This window comes from Chlorocebus sabaeus, chromosome 21 (assembly GCF_047675955.1).
Source record: "Chlorocebus sabaeus isolate Y175 chromosome 21, mChlSab1.0.hap1, whole genome shotgun sequence".
Classification (NCBI taxonomy): Eukaryota; Metazoa; Chordata; class Mammalia; order Primates; family Cercopithecidae; genus Chlorocebus; species Chlorocebus sabaeus.
The window spans coordinates 82596747-82624113 of record NC_132924.1 but is presented as its reverse complement, the minus strand read 5'-3'; the positions used below and the strand labels follow the sequence as shown (position 1 = coordinate 82624113).

Genomic DNA, 27367 nt, shown 5'->3' with positions numbered 1-27367 from the left:
TGCAGGTGGAAAAATTAGAGACTTACAAAGGTGATATATCAATTCTTTCCATCTTCAAATCTTTTTAAATCTTTGTCTTCAACATAATTCTTTCTCCAAAGTAAAATTCCTTTAAAAATATTTTACATGCAATTGTTTGTAATTAGTATTAAAAACCCATCTGCATGAAGATGCATAGACTCTGTTTATATAAATATATGTGTTCTGTGTAAAAATATGTTTAAATGTTGAAAAACTCTTTAAATTTTAGATTCAGGGACTACATGTCCAGATTTGTTACATGAGCATATCGCATGATGCCAAGGTTTGGATTTCTAACAATCTCATTGCCCAAGCAACAAACATCGTACCCGAGAGGTAGTTTCACACCCATTCCCCCTCCTACCTTTCTCCCTTTTGGAAACCCCAGTGTCTATTGTTCCCATCTTTATGTTATGTCCATTGTACCAAAGGTTTAGCTCCCACTTACAAGTGAGAACATACAGTATTTGGTTTTCTGTTCCCGCATTAATTTGCTTAGAATAATGGCCTCCAGCTGCATCCGTGTTGCTGCAAAGACATGATTTGGTTCTTTTTTATGGCCGCAGAAAATTATTTTTAACTGAAGTACAAGGCTCTTTACTTTATTCATTTACATCACCCCAAAGCACTCATTTGAAGCAATGTACAGATAAATGTTAGCTTTAATTTTTTTGTCATTGATCATGAAATATATCAATATAATCATGGCATGCTAAAACTGGGGATTTATTTAGACATCAAGTGTCAGAGTAAAGCACAGCCTCATTTTCAAATAGTAAAAATGAAGGTGGAAGTAGTGAGCACCGCCAAAGACAGAAAGGCAAAGTACAGAAGGGTGTGGGTGGCAAGCAGGGTGACTGGTTAAACACCTTCATTTTTCAGGGTGGAAAACCTAAGCTTGTCTAAAATAGATAAAGTTAACTTACAAGTAGTGTGGTATAAAAGTATAACACAGAACCTCATTATATTAATGAGTAAAATGACATACAGATAGGGACTATTTATCCAGAAGGAATACATTCATAATTTATAACTGCAGTCTGCAAATAGCAATCGTAGTGTGTCAGTTTGGGCTGCTACTAATAAAATAGGATAAACTGGGAAGCTTATAAACTATAATAATTTATTTCTCATAGTTTTGGAGGCTGCTAAGTCTAAAATCAAGGTGCCAGTAGATTTGGTGTCATGTAAGAGCACACTTTTAGATTCATCAGTGCTTTCTTGCTGTGTCCTCCCACGGCAGAAGGGGCTCTCCGGGGCCTATTTTACAAGAGCACTAATCCTATTCATGAAGCCTCCTCTATCAGGACGTAATCTTCTCCCAAAGGCCTCACCTTCAAATACCCTCATATTGGAAATTCAATTTCAACATAAGAATTTTGGAGGGACACAAACATTTAGCCCATAACAAAAGTAATATATAATCTTCCATATAGAATGAATCAATTTAAGCCTTAAAGAGCTCTTGTCATATATTATATTAATCTGTATGGGGGTATCTGATGTCTATTTTCAGTACTAGTAAATATTGTCATTTTTTAGATTGGTATCTTTGAAAAGACACTGATGGTTCAGAACTTCTAGAAAAGTCTACAGAGCAACAGTCTCTGATACTCATGCTTGTAAAGCAGCGTTTCAGTTCAGCCTTTGTCAGTTCAATTTCAATTCATGTTCCCATTCCTTTTAGTCTCCACAGTACCCAGGCAGTATTAATGAGCTCAACCACTTAGCAAGATGCTGCTCTACCCATAGATCTCTGAAAACTTCCAGTGGGAAAAATGGGCTGGAATCTAGAGCCAAAATCCCTAAGTTTGAATCGATAGAAATATAAGGAAATAAAAAATGACATGGAGGAAACAATTAGGATATTTGATTAATGACGCCCCTGGTGATTGTGAAATCTAACACCTTTGATTTCTTTTTTTATCAGGTGACTGGAGCTATTTATCCCTCATTACAGGAGTCTGAGTATAAACTTACGTGCAAGTTATTTTGATCACATATCTGCTTTTCATAGGCAGATATAACACATGATAAGGCATTTTCAAAGAAATACACCTGTCGGAATTGAACATTAATGAACAAGGGTGAAATGATGAGCTCATGATTAAGAGTGAAAAAAGTAATTTGCCAAAAGTAATATCTGATTTTTACATTCCAAAGAGCAGGAGCAGGAGGGGAGTTGAGGTTTTAATTGTTTATAGAAAAAGCAGTGTGGTGTTTTAGGAAAACATTTGAAAATACAGTTTATTTACAATTCCAACTAGCTCATTATCATGTCCTGTGGAGCCACATAACTCTAGCTGCTACAGATTTTCACATTCAGATGGGAACTCCACAGGTGTCAGTAGACAACAGGAAAAAAAAACCTAGAAACAGTCCCACAGATTTGATCAAAAGTTATTTACAGAGGTCATTAAGAAGGCAAGAGTATAAGATACATTTTTAAATCGTAGGTGCTGAATTCACTGCTAATGTTTACTTTCATAAGCATGAAAAAGAAGGTGAAATGTTTTATAAAACTAAATAAATATTAGGCTAAAAGCTTTGATATCTACAGAATTACAAGTTAATACTATGCACATGACAATAATATCAGATATTTATTAAATCTATAGAAAAAAATGTTATCAATATCTTTGATTTCAAAAATAGAAGGTAAAACTCTTTACTTCAATTTTGACATCCCATGCAATTCTAGAATAACGTATTAGTGCATATTGTCACAGACATGAGGGTCCATTTTCTCTGTTTCATCATCTGTTGGGACCTAGCTACCATTTGCCACCACTTGATGGAATTTTTCTACTTCATCTTAGTGCTCTCGGAAGATATTTTGGTTCTATGGCTAGCTAGGCTTTTCTGAACTATGGTTTCAGTACTAAGACTCTCTAACTATTGGGGTCGTTGGGCCTCCAGGACACTGAGGACATAGGAATCTGTCCTCTGTCTGTTCACTCTCTGAGACTGAGTTGATGGTCAATTTTCTGGCAAGAATCAAGTCTCATCTTTTCCCTCATGACACCCCTGCTCTTACTCATCCCCAAGCAGAACCTAAGAATGTTCACCCCACTCCCCTGTCAAATAGCAGGGGGCAGACAAACACAAGGACCAATTAAGGGGACAGGCATCTGTGTTACTGTGAGCTTTTAATGTGTTTACATAACTGACCATTGCAAGTCACTTTGTGAGAAAAAGGAGCAAAGCTTAAAAAGCATTCTTACTTCTTCTCCATATCGTCACAGATTCCACTGCAAATATCAGTGAATTTAGCCTCTTTGATTTCATCTTTAATTAAGGAGACAAACTATAGACACATAAATAAATAAATAGCCTAATGCACAATATTTAAATGCATCATAGATAGGGATTGAAGGTTATTGACAAAGCCTATCAAACTACATTTATAATTATAATTTCCCTGAGCATAACTACCTTATCTAAAAATTAATGTTGCATGTTTCTTATTTGATGATTTCTACAGCCTATATTTTTCCATGATGGCAGAGGCTGGATTTATGTTCTTCACTAGGCTGGTAGTAATACATACTCAAGAAATATTTGTTGAATAAATTAAAGAAGAGAAATATAAGTGTGAATTAGAATAGCAAAAGAGGATATTATAATGAAGGTAATATTCGAGGACAAAAGGAGAGAATGGTTTGCTTTAGTTGAAGGGATGTTTGAAGAGTAAAGGTGGGAAGACAGTAACGCTCATGGTGTGTTCAGACAACCATGAGGAGATCAGCCTGACTGGAGCAGAGGACTTCGGTAGGAAGCATAAGGAGAGAGAGTTGAATAATTAATGTGAAGCCAGATTACTAAGGACTTTGAAAGTCAATTTAAATAACTCTGATTATCTTAATCTGTAGAAAAAAAGAGTAGAAATAACATAAGGGCCAACAGAAACACATCTCCCAGTTTTAGTAAAATGATTACCATATATATCGTACTGCTCATTAAGCAGAAGAAGAACATGACATTTATATACAATCTTCACCTTATATTAAATCCTCTAGCTAAATTTGGAACCCAAAACCCAGATTCATAAAAGGTCCAAACGCTCATACAGATTTCCAATATCTGGAAGCAGCAAATACAGAATTCCTGGGGAAAAAAGATAAAGAAAGAAATGCATTGCTACATTGATATTTTCATATCCAATTCCATGGTTCATAATATATTTATAGAAACAAAATCCATCTCTGGGTGGAGTTCAGAAACCCACACACGCATCTCTACTTCTACTCCTCTTCCAAAAGTAGATTATGGAAGCTGGTGGAGACCACTCTAGGAATGGGTGTGACTTGGAAATAAGTCACTCCGAAAGAGTCTCAGCAGCATGTGGCAAAGAACAGACTCAAACATTGATGAAAGTGTGCTAAGTGCAAAGTTCTGGGCTTCAGATACACAACCTCACAGGAACTATGCAGCATGGAGATTAGACACTTCTACAAATATAATAATCAAGACTCAAATGCCCAAAATAGGTCAAGCATATGGTATGAGAGATGACCACAATATAACATTCTATAGAAAATGAGCAGGTGTCATCTGCCTCTTATTTTTCTTGAACACATACTATTGTCTTTTATTGATTTTTTAAAAATAATAATAATGTACATTTCCCCCACATTGTAGTATCTGTATTTGAGCTGACTCTTAAAATAAATATTTTAGTCACTTTCAGCCACACACATTTGTGATACATTTGTCAATTTTACATGAGTGAACTTGTTGGTTATTCATTTGAGTTTGACTAGAAAATTTAAATTACTTAACAGTTGAATAAAGGTAATTTCATAAGAAATTTGAAGAAAGCATGTTAGTCATATTTATAATTTGACAATTTTCTGTTGACAATATTCTGATAAAATAATTGTACTTGATTTTTAGCACCCAAACTGAAAAAATAAAAATTTTAAGTCATTGGCTAGAAAAATAAACACTTAGAAGTAATAGTTGAATACTCCTTTTAGTAATGTTTACACCACAATGCTGGTAGAAGAGAAGATGAAATTCTGAGTTACAAAGATGTTAAGAAAAGTCAATCTCAGAATGTTTAGAAGTTTTAGAAAATGACTTCATTAATTTGTTTTGCTTATATTCTCTTTTCATATTGATGACATCTCATGTTATATGATAATATATAAGTTTTAAAGAACTCTTGAAGCGAGTATAAAATAAAATGTCTAAGCAATTAGAAAGTACTTCGTTACAGTGTAACTGCCAACATTTCCCCTTCTTTCCACTATATATTAAATAATCATACTTCTTAAAATCAACGGCATCTTAGACTTGATGAAACATAGAATATTCCAGAAATTGTACTAAGAAATTGATAAATATTACTTCAATATATCCTCACATTTAGTATATACTACATTAATAAGTCCATTTTTCGGGTGTGTAAATTGAACCTCACATGTTCAGTCAATTGCCATTATCCTACATCTAGTAAGCAGGATTGTATTAGAGCACGTATCTTCCTGATTCCAAGATATTTGCTCCTAGTTATCATGGCAGTGTATCTCAAACATCAGTGTTCATAATTACCAACCAGTAAGCTTGGCAAATAGTTAAGATTGCTGAACCATTGCACAAGGTATTCTGCTTTAATAAGTGTAGTCTAGACACCAGGATATATATTGTAAATAAAAACTTCGTAGCAGGACGTCTGCAAACATTATTATACTCTTCTATATTGGCTGATGGTGAAGGCATCATGATGGGCACACTATCAGCAGTAGACAGCTGTGAGGCAAACTGGAATCCAGTTCTCCAAGTTCCCTTGGCAGTTATACAAGATAAGCCCCAGTGTCTGTGGAAAACTAGTAAAGGTAGGGATAAAAATTGAAGAGCAGCAGCTGTGAAGGTTAGACAAATACCTATTCCAGTGGATGCGAGTAGAGAGTATCAAATATTTAACCAAGTCACCATGCAGCTGACCTACAAAGATATTAAGAATTAATCTCAGAATGTTTAGATAACATTAATTTCAGGAGGAGAGAGTTAGGGAGATGTTGGCTAATTTGTTTTGCTTAAATATTTTTAATGTATGCAAATAATATATGATTTTATGTGTGTCTATGTATGTATAGGTACGTTTAAAATAATTCTTTAAATAAGTATAAAATGTCTAAGTTAATGAAGATAGAAATAATGACATCTAATTTCCTTCAAAGAACATTATCGTGTATTATTTTGATATTGTTAAATCTTCAGTTTGAACAAAAACAGTGCTTTTTTATTTAAAAAAAAAAAAAAAAGTAATAGTTTTAGGAAAGATGTCACCTGAACTCACTTATCTAATTTTACTGCCCATGCTTCTAAAAAAAAACTCATTAAAATTAGAAGTTTTAAAACTGCAATATAAATAAATACCCACAGAATAGGAACATTGATAAATTTCTGCTAGAAATAACCACATCGGGGAAAAGAGGTACTCTACTTTCCTCTCTAATAATACAAAGGAACACACCACATGAAAGTGAGAGGAAGAGCTTCACTTAGAAACTTTATCAATTAATAAAAACTAGAATCAAGGACAGTTTGTGGGACATGTGCGACATACACAATTCCCTCTAGCACCTTTGGGAAGCACTCCAGACAAAGAGAGTCACACAAAATTTGGCTTCTGTGGTAGCTTTGAACAAGTTTATATTTGGCATGAATGGAAAATGCCACAATGATATCTTGCTACCACATAAAATGCCAAATACAAAGCGATTTGACACAAAAGCCAAGCTAATATTGGCCTCCACTCTATTCCCAACAAGCTAATATGTTTCTTAATTAGCAATGTAACGGTATGAGGAATCTAAATGTTTTCACTTTGTTTTGTTACGACTGAACTATTTGAACATACTAAAACAAGAGTACAAGCAATCTGACAGAAATTATCTCAGTTTTCTACTGAAGGAGAAAACTCCTTAAAAATGACCATTTAGAAAGTCTCACTAAACATATGAAACATACTCTAATTAAAAATAAATTGACATTATTTTAAACTCTAAAATTGTCTTCTTATGAAATGTAACAAAATGGACAAAAGGAATTTAAAAATATTTGCTATTCTCAATGATATTTAAGAAGAAACTGCATCTGTATGATGTGATAAAAAGTACTGGTTAGAGAACATTTAAAATAAGGAAAAACTAAGTGGTATTTAACAGAGAAGTTTAAAAAGGGAGCAGAGAATAACAGCTTTGAAAAAATAAAATATAAAATATTCTGTTAAATAGCAGCAAATCTTTACCTTTTTTTCATAATGAAAAGGGGAAATACAAAATAAGAAAAAAAATATTTAAGAAGCTCTTTTCTTTCCATTAATGTAAGTATGGCTACTCATATAGAGATAAAAATTTTTATCAAATTATTGAAGAAATAATAGATATTGAGAGTTTGTTTGGTTAAAGTTAGAGCCTAGAGAACTATGGAGGAAAATGAAGCCAATTTTTTCCTGATGGCATTTACCAAACCTGATAAACTGGGTCTCAGGCATTTTTTCATCTTTAAGGGGCAAGAGGTATTGAAAACCCACCTTGGCTTATCTAAATACAGAATCCAATATTAGACTTATTCATTCATAAATCTAGAAGGCCACATAACTTCATATTTCATGTAAGAATATTGCTCTGGAAGAGGAAACATCATCCCAGATGTAAGGGTAGAGATACAAGGATTGGAAAATGTTTTATATTCTAGGCATGATGAGAGACGTTGTATGCAATAATCCTGCACTGAGAGAACTAGAACAACTAAAAAAAAAAATTTAAAAAGCAGCTCATTGAAGACATCTGAGAGTTACCTAGGCAATAATATTATTTTGAGCCAATATCTACAAGAAATTTGAAGTAAAAGAAATAAACATGATATTGAATGTTGCTTTTCCACCAGTGTTGACTGGTAATTTAAAAGTTGTTACTGAGAGGTCGAAAATCAGTAGAAATCTTTGTAGGCTCATGAGATTGGAGATCAGGATTAAAAAAATGGAAATCATACCTGCCAGTGACTAAGAGTTCTGCTAGGTAGCTGAGGCTTGGTAACCTAAAAGGCTATAACATGTCATTAAAGTTGAACTGAAAATAAACCAGTGAGCAAAGGCCAGCTGTAATAATTTCAAATGCTGATTGTATTAATTAGATTTGTCATCTGCCTGCCAGATGAAAAAGTAATCCCTCTCTGGAGACAGTTAACACTATTCAGAAGCTCAAATTATGCCTAAAAATTTCACATGCAGTGTTTAACTTACAAAGAAAAATAAGCAGGCATATAACAAAACAAAATTCTAATGAAAACAACAACAGAATAGAAAATAAAGAAAGAACCATAGGAGAAGCATAACATGGATACGTACAAAGCACAAAACTATGATTAGTTATTATAATCAAGATTTAAAAACACAAGATGGATAATTTTGGCAGAGAAATGGAAAATATGCATAAAAGTTACACGAATATATTAAAATGTATGAAGCAATCTTACTGAAGGACTAGGGGAAAAGATGCCAACCTAGGTAACTTTGGAAATGAATGGAGTCTGTAAGACTAAAGGCAAAGACATTTTTCATAAGCACTGTACTGTATACTTTAGTTGTCTGCTCTGCACTTATATTGTACTACTCTGTAGTATACACTACTCTGATAGATTTGTTGCCCGGGGGGTAGAGGTTAAGTCTAAAAACACTATACGTTTATACTGGAATTAAACAATTAAATAAATAGATGGTGATACTGAGAACCAGTTTTCTCAGTGCTGAAGTAGGCAGTTTCATGTAAGCAAAGAAATATTCCTTATTGTCATGGGTAAGAGTTGCAAATATCAGTTTGAACTCATGGTTTAGCTTAATATAGATACAGATGGTGTGGTGGTTAATACTGAGTGTCCACTTTATTGGATTGAAAGATGCAAAATATTGATCTTGGGTGTGTCTATGAGAGTGTTGCCAAAGGAGATTAACACATGAGTCAGTGGGCTGGGGAAAGCAGATCCACCCTTAATCTGGTGGGCACAATCTAATCAGCTGCCATCAAATATAAAGCAGGTAGAAAAGTTTGAAAAGGCAAGACTGGCCTAGACTCCTAGCCTCCATCTTTCTCTAATGCTGGATGTTTCCTGCCCTCAAACATCAGACTCCAAGTTCTTCAGTTTTGAGACTTGGACTGGGTCTTCTTGCTCCTCAAGCTTGCAGACAGACTATTATGGGAGCTTGTGATCATGGAAGTTAATACTTAGTAAACTTCTCTTTATATATGTCTCCTGTTAGTTCTGACCCTCTAGGGAACCCTGACTAATACAGATGGTTACATACAGTAATATTTATAAGTATGTACACATGGGTTAGTTTCCATGCATGTATTTTCTTGTTTTGTCAGATGAGTGAGCCTAGAATCAATGAGTACATCTACTGCTAAGATCTTGGTTTCTAATGCCATTCTCCAACAAAAAGAACCAGTAATTCTTGGAGAAATGGCTGACGCTAGGACTAAGGCAGAAAATATGCAAGTTGAGCCTGGAGCATCTTACAGTGCCAGAAAGTGCAGATATGCCTTTCCTCCCCACACAAATAGCACTCACACAACTATGGGGATAGGTCAAGGGGACACAGAAACTAAGTGAAAGATCTATAATAACCAAAGCTGGAACAATCCAAGCAATGAAATAAATCAAGAAGAGATGGATTACAACCCATAGTATGGAATAAATATCCAAGTACTTCCTGATATAAATAAATGATTGCATTAATAAATAGAGGAGAACAGAAAAAATTCACATGCAGAACTCCAAATAATATATATCAATAGTCTATCCCGAAGGAGGTAGAAGGCCACATCCCACTCATTACGTGTAGGCTATGCATATGACTCCTGACCAAAGAGTACGGTTTGAAAAAGTGAGGTGGGAAGTAACTTTACAATGAAGAAACCTTACAAAAACTACCTTAACTTCAAGATCAACATCGACAATGAAAAGCCAGGTTGACAGTATGTATCTTTGATGTAATGGAATGAGAATAGCACTTTTCTTCCCTGGTCTTTCTTCCCAAAAGGCATAACCTCCATTTTCTCATATGAGAAGTATCAGAGAAATCCAACTCAAGGGACATTCTACAAAATACCTGACCAGTGCTCCTCCAAATGTAAAAGTCATCAAAAAACAAGAAAAACCTGATAAACTGTTCAGAGCTGAGATGAATCTAAGAGACATGATGACTGTAACATGATATTTGGTAAGAGACAATATAGGAAAAAGTCAAGAAATATGGACTTTAATACAGATTTAGTTAATAACAATGTATCATTGTTGTTTCATTGATTATAACATTACATTATCATTATGATTACATTATCAGTTCCTACATACTCCATGTATCCAATGTTCCATTATAATGATGGAGGACTTTGGATACATCTTCACAACCTTTCTGTAAATCTAAAAGTATTTCAAAATTTTTAAAAAGCTTACTTTAAAAATAATAATACCACTTACATTAGCTCCCCAAAATAATGAAATACTTAGATGTAAATCTAACAAAATATGTTCAAGATTTAAATTAGGAAACCTATAAAACATTGATGAAAAAAATCAAAGAATGTTAACAGAATAAATGAGAAAAATAATGTGACCATATATAAATGCAAAAAGACATCTACTTATAATTAAAAATTACCCATTCAACTGGAATTACAGCGGCAATCCCTTAATTGATTAAAGATTATATACCAAAACATTTTATAGGGAATGTTAATGATTTCATTTATTTTGAGGGCAGAACCAGACACAATGAATCCATTTTGTTTGCTTGCATTTTCTTTAGTCTTGGAGAGAAAGTGCTTTTGCTTGTCTGCTTGTTTGTTTCTCTTTTGACTTTAATCATAAAGTCACTTCTGGAAGGATCAGTTTTGATTTTATAAGAGGAAGATGGTTGTACAACAAAATATAAATAATTTCTGTAAATAAATTTGAAAAAAAAAAAACCCTCAGAAAAAAATGGGCCAAAAAAAAAAAAAAATCCTCAGAAGAGAAAATCCAAATCCAATTCATTCAAAATGAAAACTATAATGAGACAGTTTTCACACTAAGATTGAAAAAAAAAATAAGAAAGATCAAATGTGGTGACAATGTAAAAATGAGGTCTCTAACATTCTGCTTGTAGAGAGAAATTTGATTATGTCTGTAAAGATGAAATTATGTAATAATTACTCACAAATTCCTTTTCTAGATATATACTCTACCAAAAATTCTCACACAGTTGTATGAAGAGACATCTATGAGTGTTTATAGAACCACTGCTTACAGTGAAAAATAAAATTCTTAAACTAAATTTTATCAACAGGATAATGGACATTAAGGTATATTCACAAAATAGTTATTAAATGATTGAAATATTAGAATTATCTCTATACATATACCATTATAGATAAATTATAAAACATTAGATTTACAAAGTAATAGATGAATACACAAACTATAATACCACTCAAAAATTAATATATACAAAAATATGTAGTTTGTAGGACTATATTATGCTGGTACTTAGGTATGTCCATAAGTTCTCAGACAATCTTCTTTTCAAAAGGTGGAGCCTAATCTCCCTCCTATTGAATATAGGAAGATTTAGTAATTTATTTCCCATAAATCAACTGTAGCAGAATTGACTGTATGATTTCCAGGACTAGATTTAGAGGGCATCATGGTTTCTGCCTTGCTCTCATGGCTCACTGGATCTCAGAAAAGCTGGATGCCATGTCATGAGGACATTCAAGCTACCTTCTAGAGAGGCTAACATGGAAAGGATCTGAAAGTTTCTGAAAGCTCTGACCAAACTACCAGCATCTACTGGCCAGTCAACAGAACGAGTCAAACAAAAACATTAGGAAAAAATGGAAACATGTTAATGTAATCAAATACATTAATAATAATTCAATACTTTATATAATTAAAAATTAATGAGCTAGAATTAAAAGGCAACCTTATTAGCTAAGATATAAATATTGGTGTGCAAAATTCAAAGTTGCAATTATTTTCAAAACAATAATCATCTACAGTGAAATTATAAGAAATTAATTTCCCATATTCAGATATATAAGATAATTAAACAAGCAACTAAACTAAATAAAAATTGAACATAATTTTTCAACCTATGTGTCATTTTTATCACAGAAAATGTGAAGGCAAAACGTGTAGAAAAAGTACAGTGCACACACACCCATAAGCACACATAGAAATCATTTTAGAACCACCATAACAAAAAAAAATGGTCATGTCCTAGTGAAAAAGAAAAACTATAAAGCTTTCCTGAAAGTCATAAAAGAGGACCTCGATGAACTGAAAGAGAACATATTCCTGTAAGAGAGAATTCACTATTGTAAAAATGTCATTTCTCCTTCAATTCCTCTATAAATCCCTACAGGACTTTTATGAAATTTGTCAGTCTTAAAATGTATCTGGAAGAGAAAATGTGCAATAATAGCTTAGTACATTTTGGAGAGGAGAACAGTGAGCAGAGACTCCTCTGACACACACCAAAGCTTATGATTTATAGCATTTAACACTGGGTGATATTATCAAAGGTATATGTGAGTCTCATCTTCCTGCACCCTGCATTTGAATAATGTTTTAAAACATTAGTTTACACACTTATCCCTTAAGGACTTTCGGCTGCCTTACCAACAAATTTAAATACAGTTATGTCCCGCATAATGATGTTTCAGTTAACGACGGACCGCATACATGATGGTGGTCTCATTAGAGTATAATGGAGCTGAAAAAGTCCTGTCACCTAGGGATGTTATAGCTGTTGTAACATTGTAGGGCAAACACATTCTCTTTTCTATAATTTAGATACGTTTAGATACACAAATATTTACCATTGTGCTACCACTGCATACAGTATTCAGTACAGCAGCATGTCATACATGTTTGTAGCAACAGGCTATACCTTGTAGCCGAGGCAAGTTCTTGGCTATACCATCTAGGTTTGTGTAAGCACACTCTATGATGTCCGCACAATGATAAAATCACCTAACAATGGGTATGTATCCTCATCATTAAGTGAAGCATGATTGCAGATACTTTGACCAGATTCAAATTTTAAATGCTCCTACCTATTATCATCCGAAATATAAGTATTATTTTTTTTTACTATTTATCTGCTCTGCTTCCTTGTTCATTAGTCCTTGCTGCCCCAGAGCTCTTCATTAGGAACCTATTGTCTTCATTTTGTGAAGCTCTTTTCTAGCTGCCTGTTAGAATCCTAAGAGAACTTCTTCATCTAAGAGATGTGGGAGTATAACAGTACAATAGAATCCTAACAAAAGTAAGCTTGTTAAAGCTCAGCTCTTCTAAACTTCAAGTACTTTTGCATCCTTACTGAAATTCTGCTAGTGCTAACTAGCAATGGCTACATTTTAAACAAAATGCTTTTAGAAATGCAGTTCTCCAGTTTAGAATATCTTAATTTCACACAAAGTTGCTGTGAAAACTATAATCCAATGATGAATATTACTATATAAGATTTAAAGGTTCTGTATAGCCAAATATACCATAAATAAAGGTCATAAATGACATAGCTAGAGTAAACGTTTACAATACTTAATGGAGTATTGACATCCTTAACATATAAGAAATTCCAATAAAGTAATCCGAAAAAAATGTTACCAATTAAAAAATGTTTCAAATATGAAGAAAACACAGAAGAAATGTAAATTGCACACATAAAAAAATTCTAAAATCTATCCTTAATATTATAAGTAACCTAAATAATACAAATTAAAAAACCATAAGATGTAACTTGTAACTGATATTAAATGGAAATGCAAATGATTAGGAATTTGCTGATAAAGGTGGGAAATTTTGTATTTTCATACATTATTATAAGAGGACACTTTAATGTATATATTTGAGAGGTCAATTTGGCATAATCTATAAAAGTGCCATGTACTTATAACTTCTAAATTAACACTTTGCAAGATTCCAAGCACAAATGTCTATGCAATGATGTTCATTACTGCCTGATTCGTAATAGCAAAACACTGTAAACCATCAGAAGTGCCTTCATGTAGTAATCACTAAATAAATCATGGCACTTCAGTACATTTGATACTGTCAGGTAATAAAAACATTACATTGATTTATATATACAAAAATGGACACATCACAAAGTTATATAATAAGTCCTCTAGAAGAAAACAAAGTATATGCATGGGCTCTCTGTGAAAGGAGCATATTATAGTAGTTAACCCACTGGCTCTGGAGGCATATAGTCTAGGTTTGTATCCTACATTTGCTACTTAGCTTTAGACATGGTCTTCGATGAATCACTCACTACTTTTGGTGCCTGTAGTTTTAATCTGTAGACTATGAGGATAAATATTTAGCGCCAAATGTCGGGGTTTTATTTATGGCTCATTTAAAAATATAAACAGAGTACTAAGGAACATTTTTTTTGAGCTGTGGATATTGGACAAAATTCTTGGACCAAAAGAAAAGTTCCATGGGGTGGGGTGGAGGTAGTAGGGAGAGAAAGATAGTCTTGAAACATTACAAATGGTTATAATGGTTATCCCTTGAGAGAAGCATCAGATTAGAATATAGCATTAAGAATACTTTTTTTAAAAAGTACTGCATATATACTCAAACATTATGTAATTTATACAGATGTTTTTAATCAAATTTAAAAAAATCATTAGAAAGAAAAGCAAACCAAAGATGGAATTTCCATCTTGTTTTTGTTTTGTTTTGCTTTCATAATACCATTGTTGTTGCTTCTTCCCATAAACTGGGATTGGTTGTTAAGGAGTGAAGTTTATAATGCAAATACCATAGAGACTCCTGTATGCATTTAGATTCTTTTATTCTTTTTTTTTTTTTTTTTTTTTTGAGACGGAATCTTGCACTGTTGCCCAGGCTGGAATGCAGTGGTGTAATCTGGGATCACTGTAACCTTTGACTCCTGGGTTCAGCGATTTTACTGCCTTAGCCTCCCAAGTAGCTGGGATTACAGGCCCATGCATCTTTAGTACAGACAGGGTATCACCATGTTGGCCAGGCTGTTCTCAAACTCCTGACCTCATGATCCACCCGCCTTGCCCTCCCAAAGTTCTGGGATTACAGGCATAAGCCACCGTGTACCGCACAGCTGCATTAAGATTCTTAATTCATTTTGTTGCAAAATGATTTTATAAGAGGTACTTTGATGTCTATTTCAACTCATCTAAGCCACTAAATAAATGCTGATTAATTTATCATGTCTTTAATCTACAAAATTACGTTAATTTAGAATTAAATGTATTTTTTTTCTAGAGAATGAAGCCTGATAGTTTTGCATATGTGGGAAAAGTCAGATTTTAAAACTTGCACGATAGTTCGTTAGTTGTTTTTCATTCTTCTTTTTCCTCTTTTTTTTTTTGCAATGGAGTCTCACTCTGTCACCAGGCTAGAGTGGGGTGGTGCAATCTTGGCTCACTGCAGCCTCGACCTCTTGGGTTCAAGTGATCCTCCTACCCCAGCCTCCTGAGTAGCTGAGACTATAGGCTTGTGCCACCAGGCCTGGCTAATTTTTGTGTTTTTGGTGGAGATGAGGTTTCACTATGTTGGTCAGGCTGGTCTCAAACTTCTGAGCTCAAGTGGTCTACCTACATTGGCCTTCCAAAGTGCTGGGATTACAAGAGTGAGCCACCATCACACCCAGCCTCGATGTTTCCTTTATTTATGAAGGATCAAATGATAAAAACTAAAGATTTTCAAAAGAAACTCTAAGAGATTAATAAGTAAACTTTATTATTATTCATTTTAAAACACTGTTCTGCAAACATAGACACTTTTATATTTTAAACACTAAAATGCCTGATAATTGGAGACCAAAGCATGAATTATCCAATTGTACCATATGAATATATATGTATGTGTCAACTGAAATAAAATAAAATTTTAATATATTAAGACTATTTTCCTTATAGCAACTTGAGGACAAGACATGATTAATGAATTAAATTCAGCTAATATGAGCATTATCCATTCAGTTAAATTAAGCAAATATGAATTATGTAAGAAAAAATGCTAAAAATTTACTTGCTTTTTAAGCCAGTGTAGTAAATATTGTTATTTATATAGTCTATCTTTCTGCAATATAATGTATATTAAAAATTTTATTAGTTTTTTTGTTCTATCATTTTGATTTCATTAATCTATGACATTCACGAAAGCAGAAGTCTTCTCTCTTTTGTTCACATTATTGCTAATGTCTGTCATTGCCAACATGTATTATTTATTCAACATGTGCTGGGGATAGGCCCCCAAATCTGGTCATGAACTGACCCCAAAACTGGCCATAAACGAAATCTCTGCAGCACTGGGACATGTTCGTGATGGCCATAACGCCCATGCTGAAGGTTGTGGGTTTACCGGAATGAGGGCTATGAAAACTTGGCCCACCCAGGGCGGAAAACCTCTTAAAGGCATTCTTAAGCCACAAACAATAGCAAGAGCGATCTGTGCCTTAAGGACATGTTCCTGCTGCAGATAACTAGCCAGAGCTCATCTCTTTGTTTCGGCCATCCCTTTGTTTCCCGTAAGGAATACTTTTAATCTATAATCTATAGAAATAATGCTTATCACTGGCTTGCTGTCAGTAAATATGTGGGTAAATCTCTGTTTGGGGCTCTCAGTTTTGAAGGCTGTGAGTCCCCTGATTTCCCACTCTACATGCTATATTTCTGTGTATGTGTCTTTAATTCCTCTAGCGCTGCTGCATTAGGGTCTCCTCGACCGAGCTGGTCTCGGCAAGTATATATTAATTGCATGAATAAATCATTTGTCTTGCTTTTTTTCCTTATTATGTATTTTATTCCTATGCACATATTTGATTTATTTTGTTTTCCTCATCTCTGTAATATTCAAATTTCTCAATATGTGTTCTTACCATAATGTAACATCAAGCCTAGTCATTTTATTATATATTTATTTTTTGATGTCTATGTCTATTATTGACATAGTTGAATTTTTTAAAACATTCTCTAATAAACCAAATCTCTAGACTGACCAACAGGCTTTATTTGCTCTGTGAAACTTATGGATTTATGTCCATGACCAGTACACTAGAACACTTCTGCTCCCACCAACATTTCTCAGAAGATAGTTGTATTTGTTCTCAAACAATATTACATCATATTTTCTTAATATAATTCTGTAATGTAATGGTATATTAACAGAGTGTGTAAAACAAGGGGCTTTCCTAATTAAATCCATACTCTGATTTGCTATGAAAACCTCAAGAAAATAATTGCTAAAAATTATTGTTGATTTACGGTTGAGAGCAGTAAAATACAAAATATTAACCATCTAGAAAGATTCTACATACAATTGACATCATATAAGCCTTAATTTCTATCTCCTATTTAAAAGTAAAATAAAATTGAGAATCGTAGATAATGTACTATGGGTGTTGTTTATGAAAGCAAAACAATGAAAAATTCCAACCAAGTTACCCATAGTCAAAGAAAAGACCTTGTCTATGCATTAAACAATTTATGAATGCATATATTTAAATATTTTTAGAAAAATATGAAATTACTTAAACTAATGCATATTTAATATTTCCAACTTTATTCAATGTTTTAAAATAATTAATTACCCTGAAACCCCATCTCTACTAAAATACAAAAAATTCGCCCGGCGAGGTGGTGGGTGCCTATACTCCCAGCTACTCAGGAGGCTGGATCAGGAGAATCACTTGAACCCAGAAGGCCGAGATTGCAGTGAGCCGAGATGGCACCACTGCACTCTAGCCTGGCAACAGAGTGAGACTCTGCTCAAAAAAAAAAAAAAAAAAAAAGAAATCATTACACATGAACTACTGTGTCCCAAATGCATTGGTAATGAGCCTTTTTACTACACAGAAAATACATTCCTCATTGTTTACACAAAATGAGCATTTCCTCAGCATCTAATCATACCCACAGCTATGATTTATCACCACAAAGGGATAAAGAGCAAACTCAGCAAAGAGAAAAGGCACATGGAGAACACAGAGGAAACTATGGGAAAGATTTCAAAAGCCCTGTCCTGCTGGAGCCGCAGTGCCCTGCTTAATTTCCCCAGCAAAAAGTTGTAACAACTTGTGGGAAATGCTGTCTAACAGGGAAGCTCATAAGTAAGAAACAAAGTGCACAAAGGTTTTATTGGGTTCTGGTCACATAGGCACCCTCTGCTAAGTATGTATCAAACTTCCAGACTCTTACAAAGAAAGCAAGTGTTTACTTTGTTTGTACAGTTTAGGCAGTGATCCATTCTTCTCTTTAGGGCAGCATAGCACTCCCTAAAACCAAGTTTCCAGACACTAGGCACCCTTACAAGTAGGCCTGACTGAGACTGTTATCCAGTCAGGCCTACTATGTTAACTCTTTCCTGTAGAGTTCCAAAAAGTATAACTTTAGGATGAACAATTCTAAGAATTTATTCTGTGGGGATAATCACAAAAAAGAACACATATACAGGGCCATTCTTCACAACAGTAAAAATAAAACATGTCTATCTCCAAACTCCAGGGGATGCATGCCAGTTTCTTAAGCAGGCTGTCACCACTAGTGAGCTTGCAAATTTCTACACTTCAGTAAGCCTCTATCCAAGGAATCAGATTTTACTGTATCTTCCTTTTAAGGCTTGGCCAATTTGGATAAGATATTCTCTCAGCATTGCCACCTAATCCTTGCCCACCCCAAACATACATATATTTGACTTTCAAGACAAAGAAGAACAATATATAAAATAAATAAACTACATTTTTAACATACATTTCACAAATGTTCAAAATTCCACAGTTCAATCCAATGTAATGCTTTTCAATGAAGTCTGTATTTGTTGAGATTTTACTTAATGGTGGCTACTGTGATGAGTCAAAATGAGAAAGATTTATTTTCTCCCTCAAGGAATTTACAGTTCAATACATATCATCAGAGTAAGCCTGGCTTCTCCGAGAAATTTTCTGGCTAAAACAACTGTTTTTATGCCAAGAAGCAAATGTTTATGATAAAATGATACATTTTTCTTTCAAGTAAGATAAGGCAGTTTCTTTCTTTATTCCATCTTACTCATCATTTTCAATGCCATTATGTTTCCCCACTCATCTGTGGAATTTGGAGGTCTTAGTTTCTTCTCGCATAACATTACAGAATTATTAACTACATAATCTTAAAGTATTTTCTATCATAAAAAATCAATAATTTTGTAATTCTTGTAATTACAAATTATATATTTGCATAATATATGTAATGCATAACTTTACATAGATTAACTACATAATCATAGTCTCTTCTATCACAAAACATCAATAATTTTGTAATTCTTATAATTACAAATTACATATTTGCATAATGTATGTAATACATATCATTACATAGATTACATAATCTTAAAATCTTTTCTATTATAAAAAATCAATGATTTTATAATTCTTCAGTTCATAACCACATATTTTCAAATAAAAATTATTTATGAATAATTGAAGAATAATTCATATGAATCAACAGGAATCATCTTATTGATAAAACTGTCTTGCTGTTTGTTCTAGAATATGATAATACTTTGCTTTATTAAGTGTCTACCAAGTCAGTGTTGTGACTTAGGCTTATCTAGGCTGAAATACAGGCCAAGCAGGCTAGGGTTTGAATTCAATTCTACTTCATGGTGCCTCAGTTTCTCATCCTCAAAATGTGGATAATATGTTATCCCTCTGTCAAATAAAATCTTAACAAAAATATATAGATATAGATACATATATATACACATACCCACACATATAGATATAAATACATATATACATTTACACATAGGTATACATATAGATATGGATACATATATACACATGCACATGTATATATGTATCTATATGTGTGCATATGCATATACATATTTTTATGCATACTTTATGCATAAAAGTGAGCTAGTGTATAATGCAAGCTTAATACATGAAACTTTTCTTTCCTATATAAAATACATATAAACATTTGTGAAATTTTAGTTAAAATAGTCTGACATCAAACCTCACGCTTCTCACAACTCTTTATTAGAAGAAATAAGATTCCTCACAATGACTTACATTCATTTGATGAGAAAATAGTTAAATATTTAGATCCTTAAGTTCTTGAAAATTCTGTTATGATTAAGATGTAAAAGAACACAAAATACCTTTATTCATGTAATTAGTTCAGGAAATAACTGAATCAAATACAAATCATGTCTATGAGACTATCAAAGAGCTATTGATACAAGAAAGCCTAAATAAGTTAATTTACAAAGAGAAGAGCATTTCATAGTTAAACAGCCATCCAACATAACTCTCTGGGGATTTGGGGCAAATATCATGTTTGAGTTTGGGCCAGTGAAAGAGCTAGTTTTCCACAAACCTTGCCAGATCAAGGAGAGGCCTGCAGAGCTACTGGCGCTGCTGGGAGTGAACAGCCTGGATTTTGTAAGAATGACTATCAAACACAGCAACAATTTGCTTATCACCAGAATCCATCCATATACCCAAAATTGTCCTGAAGAAAAAAATGATAATTTGAGTAGAGTTGTGCATTCTCATGGTATTTGAAACCAACACCTAGTCAGATTTAACAAAAATTTCATATTAAAATCCTATCTTCCTCAGTTCTTATTAACAACACGTTTCCAGCTTCCAACAAAAAATAACAAGTCATGCCAAAAAGCAAGAAAGAAGAATCTAAAGAGACAAAACAAGTATCAGAACCAGACTTAGATATGACATAGAAATTAGAATAACAAAGAATTTAAATAACTATGATTCATTTGTTAGGGGATCCAATAGAAAAACTGGACAACATGAAATAACATATGGTTAATGTAAGCAGATAGATGGAAGCTCTGAAAAAGTATCAAAAGAAAATGCTAGAAATTAAAAACCCTGTAAAAGAAAGAAAGAATGTCTTTCATGGGCTAATTGTTAGAATGGACATGTCAGAGAAAATAATTTGTGAACTGTGAAAATAATTTGGGAAGAAACTTCCCAGCCTTAAATGCCAAGAGAAAATAACATTTTTAAAGAGATGGAATAGAATATTTTAGAATTCTCGGTCAATTCCAGAAGGGGTAACATAGATATACCTGAAAAAGAGAGAACAGAGCAGAAAAAATATTTAAAGTAATGGTACCAAATAGTCTTTCCAAGAATCACAGCAGACACCAAACAACAGATCTGGAAAATTAAGAGAACACCTGAAGGATAAATAACAACTACAGAAATGTGCAAATATGATAAATAGGCATATCATATTCAACTGCAGAAAATTAAAGACAAAGAGAAAACCTTGAAACACATCCGCCCCACCCCACAACTGCCAAATCCTTATCTATAGAGGAACAAAGATAAAAATTACAGAGACATCACAATCAGAATCTATGTAAACAAGAAGAAAGTGGAATAAAATATATAAAATACAGAAAGCAAAAATCAATCTTCAATTGTATAGTCACTGAAATATATCAAAAGAGAGGAAAATATAAAAACTTTCTCAAATGAACAAAAACTAAGGGAACTTATCATCAGCAGTCCTGCTCTGCAAGAATTCCTTTTTTAATTTATCAGAGTGAGGAAAAATATGTTAGAAACTCAGAGCTACATGAAGAAAAGAAGATCATCAGAGAAGGAATAAATAAAGGTAAAATATAATTTTTTACACTCTATTTACATAGCTAATGCAACATCTTGCAGAAAGCATGTCCCATACATCTATAGCTTCCAAAATGTGCTTGTCATAGGCAATCATAGACAGAACTGTTAAAAAGCTTCTCATATATAAAAACTCTGTTACCAATAATATCATCAGTGGGTCTGCCAAAAAGTCCAGCACTAGTGTGTTTACAAGGGGAATTGAGCAGATCGTCTTTCTACATTTTCTTCCAGCAAAGAATATTTTACATGGAGACCTACTGTTAAATAGTTCCTCCCCAGAAGTCAATAACAAAACTAATATATTAAACATTTAAAAAATACTTGGAAATTAGGCAACATATTTACAAATATTACACGGATCATGGAAAAATGTTAAAGGGAAATTAGAAAATATTTAGAAATGATAGGTAATGAAAACATAACATATCAAAATTTGTAGAGTGCAGATAAAAAATATTAGAAAGAAAATTCATAGCTTAAAATTCCTATATCAGAAATAAAGAAAGGTTTAAAATCAATAAGGCAAGATTACACTTTTTAAGAATGTAGGAATAAGAGCAAAATTAACATAAAGCTGAAGGAATAAAACAATAAATATCAAAGAAAGTACTCGTGAAATATAAAATAGACAACAGTAAGAAAAACCATAAAGCTAAGATTTAAAAAATGTTACAAAATCGATAACTCCAAGCAAAATTGATCAAGGAAAAAAAGAATAGAATATCATAGTAGAACCTACAGATACACAGTAAATAAAAATACAATTATCACATGCCAACAAATTCAACAACATAAAGGAAACAGACAAATTTGTTGAAAGGTATAACTTAATAAAATTGACACAAGAAAAGAAAGTTAATGGAGTAGTTTAACATCTATTTATAAAATAAATTTATAATATCAAAACTTTCCACAAATAAGACATTGTAGGTACATAGATTTCCTTGTAAATTCTATCAAAACCTCAAGGAATAATAATACCAAACTTAAACAAAATATTTTTGGAAATAAAAGAGGATTGAATACATTCCAACTTATTTTATGAGACTAAATTAACCTAACATAAACATCTGGCAAGGGCATTACAAAAAAGAGAAAAACTGGTGAGTATCTCTTATAAATACAAGCATTAAAAATTCCTTAACAAAATATTAGCAAATCAGACTCAGCAAAATGTTAAAAGGAATCTATATCATGTACAAGTGTGGTTTGCCCTAGGAATGCACACTGGTTTAAATTTTTAAACTTTTGGCCAGCACAGTGGCTTACGCTTGTAATCCCAGCACTTTGAGAGGCAAAGGCGGGCAGATCACAAGGTCAGGAGTCCTAACATGATGAAACCCCACCTCTACTAAAAATACAAAAATTAGCCAGGCGTTGTGGCGCACACCTGTAGGCCCAGTTACTTGGGAGGCTATAGTCCCAGCTATTTGGGAGGCTGAGGCAGGAGAATTGCTTGAACCTAGAAGGCAGAGATTGCAGTGAGCCGAGATTGTGTCACTGCACTCCAGCCTGGGTGAGAGAGTGAGTCCTTTTCAAAAAAAAAATTAAACTTTTGGTATAATTGATCTTACAAACAAAGGAGTAAAACATTGAGATGGATATAATTATTCATTAGTTTATATAGATAGATACATACAAACACAAAAGCATTTAGCAAATATTGACAGATGTTAATAATAAAAGCTCTCAGAAAATAAGAAAAGATCATTATTAACATAAATAAGGACATTTTTAGAAAGTTACAGGTAACATCTTATTTATTAGAGAAATATTCATTAGTCCCTTTCCCCTTATATCAGGAAAAATCAAGGATGTTTGCTTTTACAATGTTACTCAATATTGTACTAGAGGTTCAAGACAGTTTGGTTAAGCAAGAAAAATAAATAAAAGGCATATTGTTTGAGAAAAGAGAAAGAAGATAGTTTTTATTTATAGACATCATAATTAAACATAGAAAATCCAAAAGGTTTATAATAATTAAGTTTAAGAACACTCAATAATACAATGTTAGAAAATAAAATTGCATGTCTATATGTTAACAAGAAAAAATTTGCAAGTGAAATTTAAAATACAGCATTATTTTCAGTGTCTCAAATTTGAAAACTACGAACTACTTCTGAGAAAATGTTTGAAGACTTCAATACATATATAGATATATAACTGCATAAACATATAACATGCAATATTGTAAATATTTTACCCAATTTGATCTTTCAATGAAAACTCACTCAAAATGGCAGATGTTTATTGCACTTTTCAAGTTGATATTAAAATTTACTTAGAAATAATAAATGTACTTAGATAATAAAATTTACTTAGAAATAAAAGGACCCAAAATAAACAAAACCATTTCTAATGTTGAATAAAGTTAGATAACTTATAGGATGGTACTAAAACTACAGGTAACACTGTTTTGGGTCTGGCATAAGAACAGACACATAGATTAGTGGAATAGAATAGATGTTCCCAAAATAAAGACACATGTCTGAAATAAACACGCTGGTCTGCAGTTAATTGCATTTTTTTTGCTTTTGTTTTTAAAGAAAGAAATGTCACCAGTGTAGCTAAATAGACTTTAATGAGATTATTTTCAACAAATGGTTAGGAACCACAAGATATGGGAAAAATTAAATTTGACTCCTACTTTATATTATTCACAAATGTAAACTTAATATGATATATTTGTAACCTAGGGAAAGGGAGAACTTACTTATACAAAATACAGAAGGCACTAACTGTAAAATAAAATATTGATAAAGTGGACTACACAAAAATATCAATGAAAAGATATCATTAAGAACATGAAAATGCAAGCCATAAACAGGGAAAAAATATTCACAATGCATATATGCATGACAAGGGATTCATATCCAGAATAAATATTATTTAAAACTCCTCTGAACCTGTAACAAAAAGCACATTAAATCTGACTTAAAACTGGACAAATGTCTTGGATGACACTTAATGGATTTTGAAATATAAATGAAGAAATTTATATTTGAAGAAATATAAATGGCCGATAAATACATGGGAAAAAAATGTTCAATAGCTATCACTGAGATACAAATAAAAACCAAAGTGAAATACCATTTTCCACCCACTAGAATGGCTAAATTTACTAATGTTACCATACTAAATGTAGGAGTGAATTTTGATTAACTGGAATTTTCATATATTGCTGTACAAATAGTTTGGGAAATTACTTAATAGTACCTTAAGAAGTTAAATGTATATCTATGCAATGATTTTTAAATTCTGCTTTAATTAACTAATTAATTAATTAAGGTTTTTTTTGTTTGTTTTTGTTTTTGTTTTTTTGAGACAGTCTCACTGTCGCTCAGGCAGGAGTGCAGTGGTGCAGTCTCAGCTCACTGCAACTTCTGCCTCCCAGGTTCAAGAGATTCTGCTGCCTTAGCCTCCTAAGTAGCTGGGATTGCAGGCACCGGCCATCATGGCTGGCTAACTTTTGTATTTTTAGTGGGGGTGGGGTTTCACCATGTTGGCCAGGCGGGTCTTGAATTCCTGACCTCAGGTGATCAGCCTGCCTCGGCCTCCCAAAGTGCTAGGATTACCAGCATGAGCCACTGTGTCCAGCCCTTTAATATATTTAAGCAAAGTAAAATAAAAATATATATCAGACTAAAGACCTTCTACATAAATGGCTTTTGAAGCCTTATTTGGAATAGCAATATATTGGAAACAACTCATTTTATCAACGGAAGAATGAAGAGACAAATTTTGATAATTTCACATGATAATGTGATACTTAACAATAAAAAGGAATGAACTATGGATGTACTATGGAAGAATTTCAAAGCCTTTGTAGTGACCAAAGTCAAACACAAGAGAGGATATACTATAAGATTCTGTTAATATGAATTTCATAAACAGGCAAAACAGAACTCCAAATAGGATTTGCCTTTAGGAAGAAAGGTTATTATGTAGAATGAGACTTGAGTGAATTTCTGAGGTGATGGACATGTTTTATATTTAAATTGGTGTGTTGATTACACAGTTATATGTACATTTCCAATTAAATTGCCTATTTCAGTTTGAACTGCTCATTTTGCGATATATAACTATATACCAGTGTGAAAGAGAGAAAGAGAAAGGCATAAAAAATGCTTGTAATTACCATGCTAGCATAAATTTTCTACTTGTTAGGCACTATTTTCAGATGTCTTATTATTTTAGATAATCTTCATAAGAAACCAATAAGGTGTAAAGCATCACTATTGCCATTTTATAGATGAGGAAACTAAGAGACAAGAGGGTTAACTAGTAGTTAAGAGTCACACAAAGTTGAGATTCAAATCCTAGGAATTCGTTTTGGAGTTCCAAGTTTATGCACACATGTCATCATCATCATTGTCATCATTATCATCATCTTTTAAGAGAACCTTGACTACCACTGCTAGCGTTGTGAAAATCACTGACTTAAAATGTGTGCAGAAGCTTTATAAAACAATATCATGATCTGAACCCATAATCTCTTCCTAGTTATTTCCATCTTCACTCAAGACCTAAGTATCATTTATTTACAATTCAAGTGGTATTTCTTACCCATGTCCAAGTAATTGTCCTGTTTCATATTTGTCTCAATAGTATCTCATTTGCAATGTAGTACGTTCCCCTCCCACCTCCTCACTGCAAACCTGGGCCTCTTCTAATATTTTCTATTTTTGTGAAACTTCATATATGCATCCTGTTATGTGAGCCAGGAATAGAAGAATCCATTCAACATATGATAAATATCGTTGAGTTCATACTTAGTTTATATACTTTTATTTGCCTTCATTAAAAAAAAAAGTAAACAAAATAGGCAAGACCTCCATTTGAACAGAGCTTATGTGAGTGGAGATAATAGACTAATAGACAATAAGCATGCAAAGAAAACACTCTCTCTCTCTCACACACACACACAGATATATATATATATATATTAGTGAGATATATATACACACACACACACACACATATATATATATTAGTGATAGGGACTCTGGAGAAAATTACAGCTAGTTAATACAAAAGAAAAATTCAGAATGGGGCAGGGAGTCCAAGAATGTCTCTATGAATGACAAGAATGAGCAAACATGAATATCAACATAAAAATTTTGTTATAGAACATTTGTGGAAAATTCCTGAGGTGAGATCAAGCTTGGCATCTTTGAGAAATGGAGAGAGGGGCAGTGCTGCTAGGGCAGGTCGGAGAAATAGAGTGGATGGTGCCAGGGAGGCAGGCAAAGCCTGTTGGAACGCAGGACTTCATGAGTCGGGGAGAGGAGTTTGCTTTTTACTCTAGGAAAAATGGAAAACCACTGGAAATCGATGGCTCACCACTGTTCTTAGGAGAAAGGCAACATTTCTTAAAGGGCTGATATTTTACACCTGTTAAGATGTGTTGTGTTGTTGCATCCTCTAGCTTTGTTTTGCATCATACTCTTGCTTGAAATGCTCTGATGCAGCTGGCTACGTTTTAGTTCCTAGAATCACTATGGTTCCTCAAACCACAATGCATTGAGCCATGCTGCTTCTTTTACTCAGGATAACAGAATTTTCAAACAAATGAATGGGTCAGATTTGGATATTGTAAAACAGTGACTCGCACTGATTTCTGAAATAACAAAACAGCTGGGGAACAAAAAGGAA

At 33.1% G+C, this 27367-nt stretch overlaps 1 pseudogene; it reads left to right on the top strand.

The window, feature by feature from the left end:
- Window positions 1-5746: 5746 nt before the first annotated feature.
- LOC140709594 (small ribosomal subunit protein eS26 pseudogene) overlaps window positions 5747-27367 on the top strand; it is a 178059-nt pseudogene continuing 156438 nt past the window's right edge.